Source organism: Dama dama, chromosome 23, assembly GCF_033118175.1.
Source record: "Dama dama isolate Ldn47 chromosome 23, ASM3311817v1, whole genome shotgun sequence".
NCBI lineage: Eukaryota > Metazoa > Chordata > Mammalia > Artiodactyla > Cervidae > Dama > Dama dama.
Window position 1 is genome coordinate 41,952,974 of NC_083703.1, and position 21,861 is coordinate 41,974,834.

Genomic DNA, 21,861 nt, shown 5'->3' on the forward strand with positions numbered 1-21,861 from the left:
CGAAAACTGAAGCTGGTACAAGGCCAGGAGCACCCACACCTATACAGAGAGATCTGGGCTCCTGGTGTTCAGGAGAGGAGGCATAATTTCAAGTCTGTTTTGAAAATTTCACCTGTCACCAAGATCGTAACATAGGTGGGAGGTTGTAGCTGAGTAACTAATTCATCTTATATAGATTATCTGGCAGGTGAAATCTCATTTAGCGTGTACCTTTAAGGCAACATTTCTCCAGGCTGGTGTCAAAGAACAGCAGTAGTGTGAGATGTTCAGTAGAAAATGGTTTTCCTGGTTGAATGAGTTTCTGCAGTGCTGATTTCTCAGGGTTCACCTTGGAGTGTCTCCATGGCTTTAGTATATCTCTCTCTGAAGAACAGTGCAGAGCACAGATGTAGAGAGCAAACACATGAATACCAATGGGGAAGAGGAGTGGTGTGATTTGGGAGATTGGGATTGACATACGTACACTACTATGTTTAAAACAGAAAACTAATGCTAACCTACCATACAACACAGGGAGCTCTTCTCAATGCTCTGTGGTGATGCAAATGGAAGGGAAATCCAAGAAAGAGAGGATATTTGTATATTAAGAGCTGATTGACTTTGTTGTACAGCAGAAACTAAAACAACATTGTAAAGCAACTATACTCCAATTCAAATAAAAAGGAACTGTGCAGAAAAGCTAGGAAAATAGTGTCTGGGTCTTGAGAAACGGACAAAGAAATAAGGTTTCGCTTGCAAGTGATGGTTGGGGGGGTGATGCTAAGAAGCTGCTGGAGAGTCAGGAGGGGAGACAGGAAAGGGAGGAACCACAGACCACTGTGATTGACAGGCTGGATCTCCCACCCATGATGCTCCAGTGCTGTCACTCCTGGATCTTCCACCCATGATGCTCCAGTGCTGTGACTCCCTGGATTTTCTACCCATGATGCTCCAGTGCTGTCACTCCTGGACCTTCCATCCATGATGCTCCAGGGCTGTCACTCCCTGGACCTTCCACTCACGATGTTCCAATGCTATCACTCTCTGGATCTTCCGACCTGGGTGGCACAAGCTGCCAGGCACACCCCAGGCGCTGAGGTGCAGGCACTGCAGAAGAGGCTGTGAGGTGCCCTGGACAAAGGGATGCTACACGGATGTGGGGGCACCCCATCTCCTTGACACCTAGGATTTCTCCAGTTTCACCATTTCCATCTCTTTCCCTGCCCTTCCCCTGTCTCTTCCCTGGGGATTTCCCCCCCCCTTTTTTTTAAAGATTTTTTTTTTTTCTTTTTTGATGTGGACCATTTTAAGTCTGTATTCAATTTGTTACAATATTGCTTTTATTGTGTGTTTTTTTGCTTTTTGGCTGAGAGGCATGTGGGATCTTAGCTCCCAGACCAGAGATCAAACCCACACCCTCTGCACTGGAAGGCAAGGTCTTAAATACTTGACCACCAGGGAAGTCCCTTTCTTTCTTTTCATAACAACTACTAACATCACTGGGGCTTCCCAGGTGGCTCAGGGGTAAAGAACCAGCCTGGTGGATCTTCATTTCAAACCTTGGCTCTCTGATCTCCTCCAGTAAGTGGTCCAGAGACAGCAGGGGGGCTGGCTCACCCCTTCCATGCCCCTCAGTGCTGTGAGGAGCCCTCCTGTCCTCTGTGGTCAACTCCTGCTCTCCTAACCATTCAGCCAAACGTGAGGGAACTTGGCTTCATTTTCATATTTTGCTCAGGCAACGAATTCACTTCCCTGGAGCTACAACGACTTGTCCTGCCAAGATGTCTCAGGGTCCCCAGGACACAAGGAAAGACCACCCCTTTGGCGTGTGTGGCTTGCGGCCTGGGAACAGCTGTGGAACGTCTGGATGCCCCTTGACCTACTTCAGCTGAAGACCTCCTCTGTCCCTGCCACGAACTGCTACTATTTTAAGATAGAAAGAGTTTTACGAGTTTTCAAAAGTTTACAGTTTTAGATTAGAAGAATTCAGTCTAACGTTTTCAAGGGAATTCTTACATAAGGCCCGTAAATTCTAGAACAAGGCAGCCACAGATTCTGACGGAACTGATCTGCATGGAACTCCCTCTGAAACCTTCTCCCTGGTGAGCTCTGGAAAATATTGGCTGCCCACAACGCCGGGGGCACAGCCAGCAGCCCCCCTCCCCCATGGCCTTGGGCCTGGTGCCGGGCGCCACAGGCGGGCACAGCTGCGGCCACGCCGGTTGGCCCCGGCCTGCTGCCTGTCACAGGCTGTTTACCTGAGGATGGATTTCGAGGCCACAGGGCCTGACTCTGTCTCGAGGGCAGAGGAAAATGTGTGCAGCTATTTTAAAGCCGGGGGCTGAACATCTTGTCCACAGTCTGCCTTTCACAGGGACACACAGGCTCACCTAGGGAGGGGACACTCTCCAAACAAGCCCTGTGACACTTGAGGGGCCACCTTCAGACTGAAAAGGAGAAGGGACGAAGGGTCTCCGGTGTGCCTGCAGGGAGGGGTGCACACAGGCCTGGGGGTGCCGAAGCACGCCTGTGAGGGTGAGGGAGGGGGCCTCTAGAGGGAGTCTTGTGGGGCTGCTTCGGGCACACTCACGCCCGCGGCACCTGTGCATACCCATGCACACACGAGTGTGTGCTCACATTCATACACACAGACACAGACAGGCATGCAGTCACATCCATCACACACCTACACTCACATATGTGCACACAAATGTGAATGCACATGCACTGACATGTGCAAACACACACACACCTGCACAGACAACTCACTAGCACACACACATGCTCCCTCTCAGCTCACACACTCATAAACATATACCCACACTCACTCCTACACACCTGCGCACCCACATAGACACCCATTTACACACACATATTCACATACAGCACGCACACACAAACTCACACACTCACACACTACCCCTCACACTCAAACACACGAGCCTTCTCGGAAGGCTTGGCATCTCCGACCGTGGGCACCTCCTGGAGCGCAGTGGGCCTGGTGGTCCTTGTGTCCCCAGATGTCAAGTGGGGTTTTCATGGAAGCGAATTTGTACTCTTTCTCTCCTCCATCCTCTGCCTGGTGGACAACCGGCTTCTGTAGTGTCTCTGAAGCCGGCTGGTGGCTGTGGTGAGTTCTCCTTGGCCAGTTGAACCATCATGACCAGGTTCATGGACTCCAGAAGTTCAAGAGCAATTTGCCTCTTCCTGTTTGATTACCTGTATTTTGTCAGCTGAAGTTTGTCCTATGCAAACCGCTCCCCCCTCAGCATCCTTCCCTCCTTCCCAGGTGTTCTCCTGCAGCTGTGGGCGATGAAGTCACCTGCTCATTTCTAACCTCGAGTTGTCTTGAAAAAGGCAAGAGGAGCAAATGCACGCGAGATATTCCAGGGAGCTTTGGATACAGAAGGTGAGTAAGGGCCCTCTTCCTGTATTATTGGGAAAACAAATGTAGTTCTGGGTATTTAAATTATTGGTACTGCACAGACTACTACAAACATTTTTGTTAAAATTAAAGGTTATTAATACTTCTTTTTCAACCAATCAAATCATTTTCATGTTCACGTGATTCCTTGAAGGCCTTATCCATACAACCACATAATAAAGTTCCTAGAGTTTTGTAAACAATTCGCCTTCCAGTTCTTTGAATCCCTGGGTCCTAATTCTTATTCTCCAGGGTAATCAGACACCCTTCTAGATAGATGTTGATACATTCTCAGTAGATACAGATATTGTTGGAGAAGGTAGTAAAACGAAGAAATTAGAAAGAAGGACCACACAAGCGTCAGTCTTTTTTGCATGTGTGAGAAAACATATGCCTTATTGTTGTTGTCCAGTTTCCCAGTTGTGTCTGATGCTTTGTGACCCCATGGACTGCAGCACACCAGACCTCCCTGTCCCTAACCATCTCCCAAAGTTTGTCCAAGTTCACATCTATTGCATCGGTGATACCATCCAGCCATATCATCCTCTGATGCCCTCTTCTCCTTCTGCCCTCAATCTTTCCCAGCATTAGGGACTTTCCCAGTGAATTGACTGTTCCCATCAGGTGACCAAAATACTGGAGCTTCAGCTTCAGCGTCAGTCCTTCCAGTGCCTTATAATCATAGTCATTTTTAAGTGTACAGCTGAGTGGCACTAAATGTATTCACATTATTGTACAACCACCACCAGCATCCAATTCTGGAACTCTTACATGTTGCAGAACCGAAACTCTTGTCCCCATCAACCACTGACTCCTTATTTGTCCCTCTCCCAGCTCCTGGCAACCATGAATTTACTTTCTGTCACTGTGAATTGGACTATTCTAGATACTTCTGTAAATGAGATTGCGCATGTCTGTTCCCTGTGACCAGCCTGTTTCGCTTGGCATGATGTCTTTATGCCTTCCTTTGTGGCTCAGTTGGTAAAGAATCCACCTGCAATGCGGGAGACCTGGGCTCAATCCCTGGGTTGGGAAGACCCCCTGGAGAAGGGAAAGGCTACCCAGTCCAGTATTCTGGCCTGGAGAATTCCATGGACTGTATAATCCATGGGGTCACAAGGAGTTGGACACAACTGAGTGACTTTTGCTTTTACTTTCAATTCCTATAAGGTACATCCACATGGTAACATGCATTAGTTTCTTCACCTTCTGCTGACAAAAGTCTTATTCGTAGTCTTATTAAAAGACCTAGTAACTACAGATTTCTTGTTGAATTGACCCTCATTTGGCAGTTTAGAGCCTTGGTTTCCTTATCTGTAAAGAGACTTGACAAAGACCACACAGTAAATGAAATGGGGAAGGCCATAATCCAGAATTGACACCAATTTCTACCTGAGGCTCAGAAGAGCAGTTCAGAGCAGCCCCAGCAGGACCCAGGGGCACATGGGATGGTTTTCAGGCTCAGATTATGAGCTCCTTATAGCAAAATTCAGACTTAAATTGAAGAAAGTAGGGAAAACCACTAGACCATTCAGGTATGACTTAAATCAAATCCATTACGATTATACGTAGAAGTGATAAATAGATTCAAGAGATTAGAGAGCGTAGTCTCTGAAGAACTTTGGACAGAGGTTCGTGACATTGTATAGGAGGCAGTGATCAAGACCATCCCCAAGAAAAAGAAATGCAAAAAGGCAAAATGGTTGTCTGAGGAAGCCTTACAAATAGCTGAGAAAAGAAGAGAAGTGAAAGGCAAAGGAGAAAAGGAAAGATATACTCATTTGAATGCAGAGTTCCAAAGAATAGCAAGGAGAGATAAGAAAGCCTTCCTCAGTGATCAGTGCAAAGAAATATAGGAAAACAATAGAATGGGAAAGACTAGAGATCTCTTTAAGAAAATTAGAGATACCGAGGCATTTCATGCAAAGATGGGCACAATAAAGGACAGAAATGGTATGGACCTAACAGAAACAGAAGATATTAAGAAGAGGTGGCAAGAATACACAGAAGAACTATACAAAAAAGATCTTCGTGACCCAGATAACCACAATGGTGTGATCACTCACCTACAGCCAGACATCCTGGAATGGGAAGTCAAATGGGCCTTAGGAAGCATCACTACCAACAAAGCTAGTGGAGGTGATGGAATTCCAGTTGAGCTCTTTCAAATCCTAAAAGATGATGTTGTGAAAGTGCTGCACTCAATATGCCAGCCAATTTGAAAAACTCAGCAGTGGCCACAGGACTGGAAAAGGCCAGTTTTCATTCCAATCCCAAAGAAGGGCAATGCCAAAGAATCTTCAAACTATCACTCAGTTGCACTCATGTCATACACTAACAAAGTAATGCTCAAAATTCTCCAAGCCAGGCTTTAATACTACGTGAACCATGAACTTCCAGATGTTTAAGCTGGATTTAGAAAAGGCAGAGGAACCAGAGTCAAATTGTCAACATCCATTGGATCATTGAAAAACCAAGAGAGTTTCAGAAAAACATCTACTTCTGCTTTATTGACTATGCCAAGGCCTTTGACTGTGTAGATCACAACAAACTGTGGAAAACTCTTCAAGAGATGGGAATACCAGGCCACCTGACCTGCCTCCTGAGAAATCTGTATATGGGTCAGGAAGCAACAGTTAGAACTAGACATGGAACTACAGACTGGTTCCAAATTGGGAAAGGAGTATGTCAAGGCTGTATATTGTCACTTTGCTTATTTAACTTATATGCAGAATACATCATGTGAAATGCCAAGCTGGATGAAGTGCAAGCTGGAGTCAAGATTGCAGGGAGAAATATCAATAACCTCAGATACACAGATGACAGCACCCTTACTGCAGAAAGTGAAGAGGAACTAAAGAGCCTCTTGATGAAAGTGAAAGAGGATAGTGAAAAAGCTGGCTTAAAACTCAACATTCAAAAAACTAAGATCATGGCAGCAGGTCCCATCACTTCATGGCAAATAGATGGGAAAACAATGGAAACAGTGAGAGGCTTTATTTCTGGGGGTTCCACAATCACTGCAGATGGTGACTGCAGCCATGAAGTTAAAAGATGCTTGCTCCTTGGATGAAAAGGTGATCTAGACAGCATATTAAAAAACAGAGACATTACTTGGCCAACAAAGGTCCATCTAGTCAAAGCTATGGTTTTTCCAGTAGTCATGTATGGATGTGAGAGTTGGACCATAAAGAAAGTTGAGCCCTGAAGAACTGATGCTTTTGAACTGTGGTGTTGGAGAAGACTCTTGAGAGTCCTTTGGACTTCAAGGAGATTCAACCAGTCAAGACTAAAGGAAATCAATCTTGAATATCCCTTGGAGGACTGATGCAGAAGCTGAAACGCCAATACTTTGGCCACCTGATGTGAGGAACTGACTCATTGGAAAAGACCCTGATGCTGGGAAAGATTGCAGGTGGGAGGAGAAAGGAACGACAGAGGATGAGATGGTTGGATAGCATCACTGACTCAATGGACATGAGTTTGAGCAAGCTCCAGGAGTTGGCAATGGACAAGGAAGCCTGGAGTGCTATAGTCCATGGGATCATAAAGAGTCGGACACAACCGAGTGACTGAACTGAACTGAACTTAGCCCTCAGCCATGCTCAGATGGGCAGCCTTAGACCTACAGTGGGTTTGTCAGGCAGGTTCCCAGAAAGAGGCAGATCCTGGGGGCCTGTTCTCAGCAGGCCATCAGTCACCAGTTGGTGTGAATTGGGTGAAGGGAGAATTTCTCCAGCTGAATTTGCTCAGCAGACATGCACACACACACACTCACAGACACACACACCCAAGAGATCAGTGTTTCCTTGTAAAGGCCAGGGAGACATCTAGTCTAAAGACAGTGCAGCCTCAGAGCTGCAGGAGGCCTGAAGTCTGGCATGGGGACTGCCTGGCCATGGGGGCTACTGAATGAATGAAGAGCTTCCGAGGTCAGCTCGGTCATAACCAGGAATGTTTATCTCTTTCTCTATTTTTATTTTTTTGCTATGCAAATGGTTCTAACTTCTCATGCAGATATTGCATTTGGAAGAAGAAGAATTTTTTTATTTATTAAAGCATTAAACTAGGGAAGAAATGCATTTAGAAAATGTAAACATACCTGCAAAAATGAATGCCTGTTTTATTCTTCTCCTGAAAAGGCCAGCATAAAGGAAACTAATCTTGGGAAAAAGCAGAGAACAAAACCCCATACCCCTCCTGTGCATCCTTCCTGTTGGGCCACCACTCCTATCTAAAATCTGTCTTAAAAGACCCTCGGAGGAGAGAGAAGGAGAGTGGGTACTGGGAGCTGTCCTAGAGAAGGGGAGGTAGGATGCCTGGCTAGTGCTGCTTTTCCATCCCTGGGCACCAAGCCCCCTTCACCACGAGCAGCCTAGACAGAACCATCCAGGTGGGTTGGTAAATAGCAGATCTTCTGAGAAGGGTGCCTTTCATCTCTGCCCTGGCAATCCTCCAATAAGAGGATTACCATAGTTATATATTTCTGGCCCCCTTTTGAGCAATTCTAAATTTTTGAGGGGAGCTGGACACAGAAGTTTTGAAGAAGCGCCACCCACCCACCACCAGTGATTTTAATATACATCTGGTACTAAGACCCATTTAGGAGATGAGGGGAAACCCAGAGCTCTCACTGGGGAGGGTTCCCGGATGGGAGGGTCCTTGACCATGATCTCTAAGTTCAGCTGTCCTCCAGGTCCCAGGGGCATGAAGACTCAGAGCTAGATTGACCTGGCCCCCAGTGGACAAGATTTCAGGAAGGAAAACAAACCTATTTCCTGTGGAAGCAAAACCTGTCTATTTAGATGGTCAACAAATAATCTTAAATTCTCTCAATTTTTTTTTCCTTAAGAAATGAATAACATGGGACTTCTCTGGTGGTTCAATGGTTAAAACTCTGCACTCCCAAAGCAGGAGGCAGGGGTTTGACCCCTGGTCAGGAGGCACTAATGGTAAAGAACCTGTCTGCCAATACAGGAGACATAAGAGATGTGGGTTGGATCTCTGGGTCGGGAAGATCCCCTGGAGGAGGGCATGGTAACCCACTCCAGTATTCTTGCCTGGAGAACCACATGAACAGAGGAGCCCGGCACCTTGCAGTCGTAGGGTCACATAGAGTCAGATACAACAGAAGTAAATTAGCAGCACACACATGTGGGCAACTAAGGTCCCACTTGCTGCATGTGGCACAGCGAAGCCAAAAGAAAGAAACAAGAAATGACTCGGTGACAGCCATGAACTTCCCACCCCACCACCTCAAGTATCTGCATTAGCCCCTGCCTTCACCCTGGCTGAAGCTCCCCTCTTCCACTATTCCTGGCATCCCATGTGCTGTCAGCCCAGGGGAGGGGAGGGATTTTGCAACTCTGCTTTCCTGTGGGTGAGGTCCCCCACCCCCCGTTTCTCTTCCAACAGAGCTGTGGCTCATCTCCACGTGTGAGTGCCAGTTCTCAGGTTTATCCTGATCTCTGGGGATGAGAAAGGAAGGGATTAAGGGCTCTAGCTACAAAGTTCCTTTCTTCCCCTACGTCACTCTGAAGGGTCACCTACCCTACCAGGACAGGGCCAGTGGCAGCCAGAGACAGTTACCCAACAAGTGAAAAGTAACTTAGATGAGGGACGGCAGAGCTGGAGGGATGTTCATTCTTAGACCTTCTCAGTGCTCACTGACTTAGAATCACATCTGAAAACAACAGCAAAGAATAGAAGGGATTTGTCAAGATAAGGGGATGCCCTGCAAAAAAGGAAATAGGGCGATCCCTCCCAGAAATTTCCAGTTAGCTTTCCGGAAAGCCACCCCAGGACTAATCAGAGCGAGTAAGACAAGAGTAATAGATGCTTCTGTTTGCTAATCCCTGCCATTGCCAGGGATTGTGCTTTATCTTCTTTATCTGATTTAAGATTTCAATGAATATAGCAAGACAAGCAATATTATTGTCTCCACTTTACAGATGAGGAAACCGAGGCTCTGAGAGGCTGGCTCCTTTGCCCAGAGTCACACAGTCACTAAATGCTAGCCATGGATTCCAACCCAAGTTGTTTTATCTGAGACTGGATGACCTCCAATGTCAACTATCATTTCTTCATCAACATATTTCCCTACTGGGCATTCTCACTGCCACCTTCCCATCAACTCTTACCAGCTGTACCTGGGTCAGAATCCATTTTACAGTGTAGGGTGCAGTGTTAGCAAAACAGTCTGCTATTCAATACCCTTCTCTGTATCTATGGGTTTAAGTTCTGGGTATATCACCTTCAAGCCCAGTACAATGATTCTCCAAGAAAACAGCCTAAGCAGGTACACATTCTTAACCCTGGCCTTTCTCTCCTGGGCTTCCTTCTCAAGTCCTCCCTTCTTGTTACTTATTGAGTCCCTACCTGTCCTTCCAGGGGGCCATGTGGGGTCATGACAGTCACGGATTCTGGAGTCAGCCAGACCCCAGGTCATTCATTACCTCTGCAGTGGGGCTATGGTGTCACAAATGCGAGAGAGAAAAGCAAAGGGCCAGAAGATGCTTGGTATCCAGTAAATCAGCATTTTGAAAACTGAGTCACATCTAAGGCATGGGTTGGGGCCAGAATTTTTATGTGTTGACTTGGACACCATCCCTTCACATCCAGTCAAACTCTCTTTCTTGTTGGAGTTTAAATGTTCCTCCTTTGCCTCCCCTCCCTGGTCCCCTGAACTGAAATTCCTGGTTCCTTTCTCTCACTGTGTAGCATTCCCCTTTCCTGAAAATGTTTTGATTTGGCATCAAAATGAACTGCACATTCTTTTTTTTTCCTCACTGACAAACTGTTTATCAAATTTCTTAGCAGTGTGGGGTGTCTCTTTTGGATCTTAGAGTCTCAGGGTTCAGAGAGGTGGTAATATGGCCATGGTGAATTGGAGAATTTGGTCTCTGACAAGTACCTGCTGCTTTAAGCCTGATTTTGCAATGGCTGCCAGGCAGTCACCCCTCCACTGGAGCTGTCCTGCTCCATGGCCAAAGTGAGAGCATGGGCAGTGAACTGCAAGCATTCTTCCTTGGTCAAGCCTTCCCAGCTGGTAGCATCGACATAGCCATAGATACAGGAGCTCCCAGGGCCTGTAATGGCAAAGGCCTGTCATCATACCCACCAAGGGTACCAAGGACGCTTGAGCCCCTTCTTGGGGGTCCCAGCCAGCAGTGATGATTCCTGCCATCAGGCCTTCACGGTATCAGTGACAAATCTCCTTAAGGATGCTGGCCGCTGTGTGTACCAGTGGAGGCTCATTCAGTTCAATGCTGTGGAAACCAAGCTGATAAGTGACTGTGTCAGCTCCTGCCTGGGTATCAGCTGTTGAGTCTGAGCTGCAGCAGAAAATATGGTCTTGAATAGGGGTCAGCTTGGCAATGTACGACCCAGTGGTGGTTCTGGAGCCTGCTCCTAGAACCACGCCCCCATTAACTTGCACAGCCATGAGAGTGGTCCCTGGGGAATCTTCCCGGTTCTCCCAGTCAGGGGCGATGGCCTCAGGCCCCCAGGCTGGTGCCGGCCCGGCTCCAGAGCAGCTACAAAGGTGGCGACCATCTTTCTCCTCCTGAAATGTACATTCTTGAAGGCAGCTTCCCGGTGGGTTTTTTTGCTTTTTTGGACATTGTGTTAGGTACACAGTGGGATAGTAAGGCCATTCTGGACACTGATTCATTGAAACAGTTACTTTTGGGCTCTGTTTAGAACAGGAGAAACTCCAGGTGACTGCAGCAGTGCTGGTCTGAGCACTCCGGGGAAGGCTCAGATGCTTATTGCTAATACAGGCCACCTGGGCCTGTAGTATCTTCCACACTAAGGGTGAAAACCCATCAGATGCACAGACCACACCCTGGCCTGGGAGCAGGGCCATTCACCTTGCTGTCTTTCATATGTGGGAACACCTCATTTTAATACAGGTGATAGGGTATACCAAAGTGGTAATTTTCCAACCTGTGGGGCAGAAGATCTCTGGGGAGAAGCAGAATTACCCCCAGGAGTGTGGCCTATGGGCTGAGTGACACTATGCTTCCTAACCGAGGTGTATTTCACTCAACTTTGGATGCCACGGGCTGTAAACCCACCAGTGTTTTTACATGCACTAGAAAATAAACACTGACATTAGATTATCGGCACAATGGCCAAGATTTCATCAATGGTCAAGAACACGACATTACTGTAAATACCAAAGCCTAAAACAGAAAGCATTCTTTGAATTTGCTAAAATAGTATATGGACTATTTTTTGAATTAAAGTAGGCATCTCTTTAAGTCAGATTTAGTAACATTCAAGTTTGCTTTAAAATGTGAACTGAACTTACTATGCTACCATTTTCCATTTTTCAATGGCTGTAAGAAACACAGCTATTAAGGGTGATTTTGATCTTAAAAGAGACCTTCCTTTTCAATAATGTTGAAACTCCCTGGAGATTCCTGTGAAAAATCATTCTCTCTCAGGGAGCAGATGAAGATTGAGCAGTAGGTCCCAGAGGGGCTGTTGATTAGAGACAATCAGTAAGGGAACAGGTCTATCCCGAAGTGTGGCTACCACACTCTGATCGTGTTACGCTCTAAAGTGAATATACTGTAGTTTCTGCCAAAATCACAGAAGGCCATAAAATAGACTAAGAAACATTACCCCTGGGGAGTGAAGAAGGCAGGGTGTTCGCTGTCCAAGTATTTCCTTAAACTCGCGGCTCCATCAGATTTCTCCAAAGCACATCCTCCTATCCATAATCACATTTTAATCTCACGAGTCTGACCAGAAAATCCACTCAGGAGACTTCTGCCTTGTGACTGTTTGTGTGGCAATGGACTTTCAGAGAGGATGTTGCACATGGTCTGGACGTGAAGCCCACCCAGACGTCTTGGAGTCACTTTCGGGAAGCTATGTGAAATTCTGAAGGACCATGATTTGTGTTTTTACAACTTGGTTTCTGAGGCCTGAAGGACTGAGTTTCAAATACTGAAAAACTGATTGACATTGGAAGATCAAAGCATTTAGTATTTGCAAGAAGACATGTCAACAATGATGTCATCATTTGAACATACCAGCCTTGGTGAATTTGATGGGATTCTGTGGCTGTCTTGGCACCAGAGGCTTAGCAATGCTGAAGATGCTGCCTCCTGAGTCTGCCTTCTGGTTCCTCAAAGGCAGCAGTGGCCCCTCGTCTGCCTGTGTCACCTCTACACTCAGGCCACTGCCCTCAGAGGGGCCCCCTTCTCCCTTAGCTGGATACCCGCTCAGGGTGTGAACCCAGGAGGCATCATCACCTTCAGAATACCTTCCTCACTTCTTCTGAAGATCAGAGTCTCAGAACCCAGAGGTCAGCTGTGCAGTTCGTGTGACCAGATTCGTCTCCTGGTATCTGCTCTAGGCTGGAAAGGACAGGAGGCAAGGCTTGGAGAGGACTCCCCTTCTGTTAACAACTCAGAGATCTGGATGCCAAAGGAGCAAATCATTCTATCTCTGCATTTCTTATCAGTTCTAACTGGCTGTTTCCATGGACCGTTTCTCTAGATGTTTTAATGGGCCCCATTAGACTCAAATCTAAGACCCCAGGATGATTAGAAATACACTCAAGCCTCTTGACATCCAGTGAGATTCAACTTTTCCTATTTGCAGGAAGATGATTTTACCTAAGTTGGGGGAAAATTGCCAGAAAGACAAGTGGTAAAACAATGAATGGTTTCTTCGAACTGAAGTTCTTGAAAGCAAAGAATTATTGAAGCCAGACACAAACGTACACTGGGGATTTTTTGGGTGGAAGTCATCAGGCCCAGCAGAGCTGGTGGCTGTCTGTCCAGGGCGGGCTCTCAGAGGGCTGTTCCTCAGTCTTTAGGGCAAGTGGGCCACCTAAAACTAAAGCCAAATGTTACGTCCATTGCCTGGAATTTGTGGAGTCCCTGCTACAAATACAGCCAGGACTAGTCATCTGGTGCTGACAGCTAGTTCCAAATACTCTTAACAGGAGTCAGAACCAACTCACCAGACCCTTTAGAGCATAGGGCAAAGGGCCCATGACCTAAGGGATTAAGGGGGTGACAAAGACTGTAATCCCAGGAGCCATAACCCAAGAATCAACGAGAGCTTGCTGCTAGAGGATGCTAACATGCGTCCTTTATTCTGATTGTGGGAGCTGAAATTTAGCTCCTAGTGAATTGGGAGATTAGGTTTGACATAAATACACTAACATGTGTAAAACAGCTAGCTAGTGGGAAGCTGCTATATAGCGCAGGGAGCTCAGTTCAGGGCTCTGTGATGACCTGGAGGGGTGGGATGAGGACAGGGGTGGGAGGGACACCCCAGAGGGAGGGGTTATATGCATACACATAGCTGATTCACTTTGTTATACAGCAGAAACTAACAACAATGTAAAGCAATTACACAGCCATTAAAAAAAAGAATACCATTAACTTCTTAGTGTCTTACTGAATGATTTGGGGGCTCCTGGTTTGTACGTTGGTGTTAAAAATGAAATGAACCTTATCCGTGCTTTCCACAAGTGCGGCTGGGGTGTCAGGAACACCGACCTGGCCAAGAAAACATCCTGACCTGGATGACTCACACCGGGGCCACAGGACTCGCTTTGCAGTGTGACACAGGTGGGTTTGCACCAGGCAGCTCCCCAGGATTGTGGCTCGAGGACCCCCTGAGTTGCCTGGGAGGAAGCACAGCCCCCTCGCTCCTCACTGCCCAGGTTGCTCAAGTGGAGGTGGGCAGGTCTACCCAGAGTGGGATGGGGTGGGTTGGGGCTTCCCATCCAGACTCTTCCCACAGCCTGCCTGCCTCCTTCCGCCCCTCGATGGGACACACCAAGTACAACACCCATGTGTACCCATGTGTACCGGGGTAGCATCTTCGTGTCCTGTCTGGCTTCTATCTTTTTCTCATTTTAATGTATAAAATGCAGCCTCGCCTTTGGTGCTCGTGATTTTGCTTTGTTTGACATAATCTGGACCGGGCATCCTAGTTCCTTCCCTGTGGTTGATCATTTCCAGACTGATTCTGAAAAGGCCAAGCTCTCCTGTTCTGTCACTTTGCCATTACGGAGGAATCAATTCCCGTGCAAAGGACCCGCAGGGGCCAACAGGCCAGGCCGCCCAACACACATCTCCCCGGACTCCTTGGCAGGGATAGCCTTTGTTTTCCATGGAAACAGTCGTTAGCCTGTTGGCTGCTCTGACTTTGCACTGTTTGGAGGAAGCAGCAGGACACATGAGTGAAGCCTGGGACTACAGCAGTCCCCTTTCTGGAGCCAGGCCGGGCTGGCTGGCCTTGGCCTTGTCCAGCACTGGCCAGCACTGCTTGCAGCCAGGCCAGTCACAGCAGGGGCCCAGAGGCCCCTGGTCCCCACGTCGCCACCTCATCAGCTCCCTGGGGTCTCGAACAAACACTGCCTTCCCAGCCAAGGAAATAATGCTTTCCTTGTGATGCAAAGCCCCCTGGGGGGCTCGCGAGGAGCTTCCTGGCCCCATTTTGAGTGCAGCTGTCAGAGGTTCCTCGGCAAAGCAACTGGCTGGTGGGCCCAGCTGGGCTCAGGTGGGCAAACAGTGGTTCAGAAGGGAGAGCCGATTGTGGGGGGGCGGGGCTGGATGTGTATTCCCACCCCCTCCCAGGGAGGTGCAGGCTCCGTGTGGCTTAGTGATGTAGATTTCCCCTCCATTTTCCGGTGTCAAAGCCAGAAATCTGGTCGGAGGCTTCTCAGGGCGTCACACCTGGGACCGCTCCTTCCAGAAGGAGAGATTGCACTGACGTTTCAGGGATGCTGGTTGAACCCTGGCTCTGAGTCTTTTCAAGGAAAGCATCTTTTGCGGAGAGGGGTCTGGGGCTTTTGCGCCTACATGTCCCCCAGGGACCGCTCCCCCTGATATTCAAGGGCACCTTTGGTTTTCTTAGTGACCAATGCCTGTTTGAAGATTCCCGCTTCTGTCCCTCCTCCCCTTCATTACAGACACTTCTTACAAACAAAACAAAAACCTCTGGGGGACTTCCCTGGTGGTCCAGTTAAACACCGGAATCCACCTTTCAGGGCAGAGGATGTGGGTTCCAGCCCTGGATGGGGAACTAAGATCCCACATGCCTAGGGGCAACTAAGCCCATGGCCCACAATGAAGACCCAATGCAGCCAAAAATAAAATAAATTAAAAAAAAAAACAACACAACAGAAACCTCTTGGACATCATTCCACTGTGATTGTCAAGATCCCACTCCCTATTTTCTGAGAACAACAGGTTCACCCAAACATCACTGCTTCAGTCTGGCCCCACACAAGGTCCCTCCCTTCTCCTTGAGAGCAGGACCAGGCCCGGCATGCCTGCTGGCCCTAATGTCCAACTGGATACTGGACACAGTGCATTTAAAAAAATTTTTATTTATTTATATTAATTGGAGGATAATTAACTTACAATATTGTGATGGTTTTTGCCGTACATCAATATGAATCGGCCATTAGTATACAGGTGTTCCATCCATCCTCAACCTCCCTCCTACCTCCCTCCCCACCCTATTCCTCCAGGTTGTCACAGAGCATAGATTTGAATTCTGCCCTGCTCCTGACACAAGGTTTTAAGACTCCCACCCACATCTTCCTTGTTGACACTGATGCCCCCGACTCCTGACTTCTGCTCCCAAAGAGCCACTTCTGAGGCATTCTTCAAAGCCCTATTTGTCTTACTTTCCCCTTGCAGACTTGTGTAATAACTGGAGCCTCTGATTTTTTTCTTTTCATTTTCCCACACCTTTCCACTGTTTATCATGTTCCATAAATTAGCATCTGAACATCTGTTTTGTTTCTCAATCCTTTGTACCAAACAAGTTTTCACTGTCTTGCATCCTAGTGCTGAGCATTAGAAAAATGTATAAACATGCATGTGTGTGAGACGCCGGACAACACACAAGCAACTAGAAGCTGGAATGTTCACCAAATGCTAAGTCCGTTCAATGTGTATAATGAGCTCCCAGTGGGGAGAAATCATGGTTTTTCTCTTGTGGCCATTAGCTCTCATTTCAAAAATGTATACATTATAAACTAATAGTTTTTAAATTGAAGTATAGTTGTTTAACAGGATTGTATTAATTTCAGTTCTACAGCAAAGTGATTTGGCTATGTATGTATATAGATAGATAGATATGTATTTCTACTTATTTATTCAGATTATTTTCCATTATAGTTTATTACAAGATACTGAATTTAGTTCCTTGTGTTATCCTAATTTATATGCAGTAGTTTGCATCTATTGATCCTATCCTTCTAATTTATCCCCCCTTCCTTCTCCCTTTGGTGACCATAAGTTTGTTTTTTTATGTTAATGAGGTTGTTTCTTTTTTGTTTATAGCTTCATTTGTGTTACTTCTTTAGGCTCCACATATAAGTGTTATATAATATTTGTTCTTCTCTATCTGATTGCTGGGAGAAATATCAACCACCTCAGATATGCAGATGATACCACTGTAAAGGCAGAAAGCAAAGAGGAACTAAAGAGTCTCTTGATGAAGGTGAAAGAGGAGAATGTAAGAGCTGGCTTAAAACTCAGCATTCAAAAAATGAAGATCATGGCACCTGGTCTTGTCACTTCGTGGCAAGTAGATGGGGAAACAATGGAAAGAGTGGCAGATTTTATTTTCTTTGGGCTCCAAAATCACTGAGGACAGTGATTGCAGCCATGAAATTCAAAGATGCTTGCTCCTTGGGAGAAAAGCTCTGACAAAGCTAGACAGCGTATTAAAAAGCAGAGCTGGGCAGCTCCACCGTGAACCTGTCAGGAAAGGGTGGGCGGCAGTTCTCCTGCCCCAGAGGATCCAAGAGGCAAAAGGGGCAGTGAGGAACCACTCGGCGTCTCTCTGCATCCAGCCAGGGGCGGCCCTTGCACCAGGTAGGCAGAAACTGAAGCCAGAGAATCTCTCATTGGACACCCAGGAAGGGCAGAAGGCAGGGGAAAGGAGGCTGAGTGACACCAGCATGTCATGGGGAGGGAGGCCGGACCCCGGCCCCTCTCTCAACTCCTCATCACCCAGAGCGCAGGTGCCCCTGTGAGTCCTGCTCCCCACCCACTGTTGACAAGAGTTGGAAAAATTCTTCTCTTTGAGACAAGTTCTCCCATCTTGTTGGGGTGGGGTTCACCAGGGAAAAATCAGGGTCATTGTTTAAAAAGTACCAACTCAGAGTGACTTGCTGCCTCTGTACTCTTACCATCAGGGTATCCCATCTTGCCAACGATTCACGGAGTACTGCTAAAAGGATTCCTGAACTATAACCATAGTCCTAATACCTTAATACCATACGTAAAAATAATCAACAGTAAGTGTTCAATATCATTGAATATTCAATTAGTGTTCAAATTTCCAGTTGCCTCAAAAATGTCACTGTTTCGTGGTTTCTTTGAATTAGGAATCAAATCATTTCTATATATGGCCATGGATTAATAGATTTTCAAACTCTACTTCAATCTACAAGGCCACTCTCTCTCTCCTCCCCCCAACCCCCTTCGCAATGCTTGCACATGTGGTCTTTCCTGCAGGAAGGCTACCTTCGTAAACTCTTGTGCGAGGGACATACACGCTCACACCTTCTGCCCCAAGTTCAGTCAGTGCCTTTTAGGGCGTTTTCCCTTGGAAGGTGACTTAGAGGAGGGTAAATCCCACTCAATAAAGTCCCAAGAGCTTGCCCACCCCCATGGCGCTTAAACCAGCAGGACAGAGTGGATGAGGCCTCGTGCTTGGATATAAGAAGGCAACCACATTCTCAGAGGCGGTCATGCTCAGGATGCGTCTTAGAGGACAAGTTTGCATTTTATTTGCTTATTTTTGACAATGTTACATGAGAAGTGAAAAGACAGAACAAAATCAAGGAATATCATTATACACCTTAGGTAATGAAAGCTTCTCTCCTTGCTGACTCTGCGGTCGGCACCTCCCCCACCCCCGTTGTCTATTTGTGAATCGTGGGTGAGAATTCATTAGGAAGCCTGGACGTGTTGCTTGGTGAGTGCTCGGTGACTGCTTGGTCAGCCTTTCCTGAAGGATTTTACGCCAGGTTTAAGCCAAGATGAAATAAGTGCCAGGTCAGGGACTTCGATCAGCCCTTGAAATTAGTGATCTTCTTACAGATTTGGGCACAGGATGAATCTGGGCTTCCCTGGTGGCTCAGACGGTAAAGAATCCACCTGCAATGCAGGAGACCTGGGCTCCAATCCTAGGTTCAATCCCTGGATGGGGAAGATCCCCTGGAGGAGGACATGGCAACCCACTCTAGTGTTCTTGCCTGGAGAAGCCCATGGACAGAGGAGGCTGGTGGGCTACAGTCCATGGGGTCCCAAACAGTCAGACTCGACTTAACAGCTAAGCACCCATGCAAGGATAAATCCACCGAAAGGCAGGAACCTCCTGGGTACAGGAGGGGTGAAGAATTAGGGCAAATAATGCAATCGACCACAGTGGTGAGCTGTTGACAACAGCAAGAAAAGTATAGTATTGGAGGTGGGGACAAATGCTTTTAAGCAAATATCAGCCCCTGGAATTACTGGACTATGAATGTTATTTAATCCTCCCTGCTGCCCTACACTACAGGAGAGGAATTCCTGTTTCCTGGTTCTGTAGTGTAGAAATGGGGTGCCTCATGCTTCCTGAAAAGTCACAGTCATTAAATGACAAAGTCTGGATCTGAGCCCAAGATTTGGAACCTGGGTTTGATTCCAAAGCCCAATCTATGTCAATATCATACCTTTCCTTCAAAAAGCTCTTGGCTATGTCGACTCCCCCACAAGCCACTTCTTCATCCAGCCTCAGTCATCACGTGTCTGAACTCTACATGCAGTGGCATCGGGCACAGAGACTTCATTCCAAGTTGTGCTGTGGTCTACTACTTTTGATGGAGCTCAGTGTAACAGAATTTCACAGCAGGCAAACTGGGAATAAACTACACAAACCTGGTACTGAAGGTCTGAGAGGGATTCAATTGTTTTTCACATCTGATGTTATTTGTCAGATGAAGTCTTTCTTGGGAGGTTAGAACATGTCAACTCTTTTCATCATCCCAGCATTGAAGGTATGAACCTGGAATTGCCATGTAGGAAAGTGCTTTTCCAAGGTCACTGAGCTTCCGACTAGAAGCACCAAAGAGAACTGACGGTCAGCAGAGGGTGGCTCTCCTGGACTCCTGCCCCCTGGAATGGAAAATACTTTCTCACAAGCACGAGTATTTCTGCCTTTTATTTAAACGAGGTCTAACTCTTGAGGGATAACTAGCGCAGCCAAAGTGTACCGGGCCCACCTGGTGATCCTGGACATTTTATCTGGACAAGTTGCATACTTCTTGAACTTACGCTCTTGAGAAATTCTTTGAGAAATGTCAAGGTGATTGGAGCCAGTGCAAACAAGGATGACATTCTTTTCGTTCTTTTCCTGGGAGGTCATTTTCTCTTTACCGTCCAGCTCTGCGGGCCACCATCTTCCGTAACAGATCATCAGCTTGCTCAGAGGTCCACCCTTGAGGGAAACTGGAAAGTTGGTGAGATTTTTAGATCAGTTTACCCCAGAATCCCCTTCACTTTTTCTCACTGTGGCTCCAGCTGATAGGAACCCTTAAAGCTGGAAAATGAGCAAAGCATGCTGGCAACTTACCTGGGCTACACCTTCTAACATGTTAAGAACGTGGATTACAAATGATGACATCATCCATTGGCCAGTGGGGAAGAGGTCACAGCGTGGGGTCATCTGACTCAGTTTTGTCTCTCTCTACTCCCCATCTATTGCCAGATTTGTGTTTGTTTGCTAGATAAGAAGTCACTTGAGGGAGGGTTTCAATTTGGAGTCAGGTTTGGGCAAAATTTTTCCAGTAAGAGTGGCTATGTGTCACATGGATAATGCTGATGACCTGAAATGTTTTGTATTGGGTTGAATGCTATATGTTTGCCACTACTTGACCGCTTTTGGCCTACAGAAACAATTATTCCACATGGTTTAACTTAAAAAGTTATTGGCTTTCATGATCCAAAGAAGAAAAAAAACTAGAGGTGTAATCATCAGTGAGTTCTGAGAAAATATGCCATTGGAAACAGTCCCTAAATCCGACTTTTCTATTGAATGCTATTTTCTTCTCACATGGTAAAATCACAACCAAATCTGAGCTGTTCCTTCAGAAAACTACTTGCTCTCTAAATGTTATAAAATCACATTTAAGAAAGAAAGTGACATGAAAGAAGGTTGAGAGACAATTGGAATGTGAATGTGTCACTGCTTGTCCAACTCTGAACACAAAGTAGAATTTAGAACTGGCAACGTCAATATCTTAGGAAAAAGGATTATTGCAGCATGGGAAAGTTACCTTCCTGAGAATATACCCCACAAACTGAAGTTTGTGGTGTGTCTCTGGGGTCTTCAAACCCAAATGAGAATTTAAAAAAATCTCCATCTCTGTTTTATTGGTAACCTGGAGGACACTGCCTCTGTTGCTCCATGACTGCTAAACCTGGCTATCATTTACCTCCCTGTCAGTAAGTGTGGCCAGGAGTCAGGCTGTGTGGACAACAGTCTACACTGAGTCACAGAGAGAGAGAGAGAGAGTGAGAGAGAGAAATGGCTAAATCTCCAGTCATACCCCATCAATGCCTAAAGAGCTGCTAACAGCAGAGACATATTCTTTTTTGAACCAAGAGCTTTCTCAGGCTGTGACTTTGCATGTGTCCGTCTGCAGCAGCTCCTGAGTGATAGGTAACATGCAGAATATGAAGGAAAACTTTTGTCATTTTGTGGTATTTTTTGCTTTAGAGTCCTGTATCCTCTGGTGGGCTAATAAAATTTTTTGATTAAAGTAATAATTTAGTGAGTTCATTACTAAAGGAAAAAATACATTTTTAGTTTAACTGAATAAAAATTTAAAAAATAGAGTAATTAAAAAAAATCTAAACAAAATGTTAAAAATAATAATGACAATGGTCCCAAAAGCCAATCCATCATTTCTAACAGCAAATGAGACAGGAAGGCAAGCAAGTACATCTTTCTACTATTAAATTCGACATGGACCATTTGGGTTCACCGAAAATACCATTTTTTCAAGGTACGTTCATGTTGATCATCGGACTTTCTTGGCCTTAAGTCTTGTTTGTAACAGATGCATTCATTTGGCTGTCATCTGTTGTTGAGAAGCTGGGCTCATTAGGTTTCCTTCCTGTTTTATTTCTGTACAAGTGTATGTGATATAATCATGGTTGCATGACACTTTTCCTTTCCGGAGTGTTGTTGCTTTTCTCAGGCCTGGGGAGCACTGTTGTTGAGTGACCGCCTAGAACTCACACGGTTTCCCAATGCCGGGTCCTTGCACGGAGGCAGTGCTGGGTCAGGGACAATCAGAATGATGTGTCCTGGGAGAGGACAGGGCGGGGTTCCTCCCTGGCAGAATGGACACGGGGAGGGCCCTGTGGGGCAGAGTTGGCTGACCTCCTGGTCTCAAGGTCAAGTGGGTTGCA

At 46.4% G+C, this 21,861-nt stretch overlaps 1 pseudogene; it reads right to left on the reverse strand.

The window, feature by feature from the left end:
• Positions 1–10,259: 10,259 nt before the first annotated feature.
• Positions 10,260–13,418, reverse strand: LOC133044253 (proteasome subunit beta type-6-like; annotated as a pseudogene).
• Positions 13,419–21,861: the final 8,443 nt, after the last annotated feature.